This window comes from Triticum dicoccoides, chromosome 2B (genome assembly GCF_002162155.2).
Source record: "Triticum dicoccoides isolate Atlit2015 ecotype Zavitan chromosome 2B, WEW_v2.0, whole genome shotgun sequence".
Lineage (NCBI taxonomy): Eukaryota > Viridiplantae > Streptophyta > Magnoliopsida > Poales > Poaceae > Triticum > Triticum dicoccoides.
In genome coordinates, this window is record NC_041383.1 from 513495071 (window position 1) to 513496014 (window position 944).

Genomic DNA, 944 nt, shown 5'->3' on the forward strand with positions numbered 1-944 from the left:
TGTGGCTGCCGATTTTGCCGCTCATCGTTCCCGATTGTCTCCTCTCGGCCTCGTCGGTTCCGCTTTGCCGCTTGGTCGTGTGTGACGGCTTCGACGGACGGAGGTGCGGCTCGTGCGGGGGGTTGCGAAGACGGTGGCGCGCTAACTGCAGCGTGGTGACGGGAGCTTCACGAGTCCTTTTTGGCTCGGCCGGGCCGTGGGCCTGGTGTGCTCCTGTTGCTGCGTCCGGCCGGTGACCGCCAAGGGCGGTGGAGGTTGTCCCCTCCCGCGTGGCTGCTGATTTTTGCCGCTCCTTGTTCCCGGCTGTCCCCTCTCAGATCCGTCGGTCTCGCTTCTCTTTCCATGGTGAGACGGCGGTGGTGATCTAAAGACCGTGGTGGCGCATGTTGGTGGGCGGCAAGATTGGTGGAGTGCGACGGAGCGGCCGGGGATGTGGATGTGTGGCGGACGGGAGAAATTCCTGTCGGCTTGGCCGGCACTGACGCGGTGACGCCCGCGGGCGCCACCGGTCCTTCCCGAAGGGCGCCGGGCTTACCTCTTCCACACGCCCCTCCGTGTACCGGGGGAAACCCTAGGACCAGTCCGGGCAACAGCGTCGGCATCGTCGCGTTCCTTCCTGAAGGTGTTGCTTGGTATGCGGCGGTCCGAAGTGCTAGGAGCGTGGTGGAAATTCTCCGGCGGGCGCAGCGGTTGCGGGTCACCATCGTTTTTGTCGACCCGACTCTGTTGTCATTAGTTTCTTTTTCTTTCTCTGTTATTTCTTTTGGGCTTGCTTGTGCTGTTTGCCCCAGCATCGGACTATCAGTTGTATCGTGTGGTTGCTATATCTATATAGCGGGGTGAAAGCCTATTTCGAGATGTTCTCTTCTGAGCTGGGGGGGGGGGGGCATGGCCCAGGTTGGCCCCCAAGAAGCTTCGCCACTACCTGTGCGACTGCATAAAAA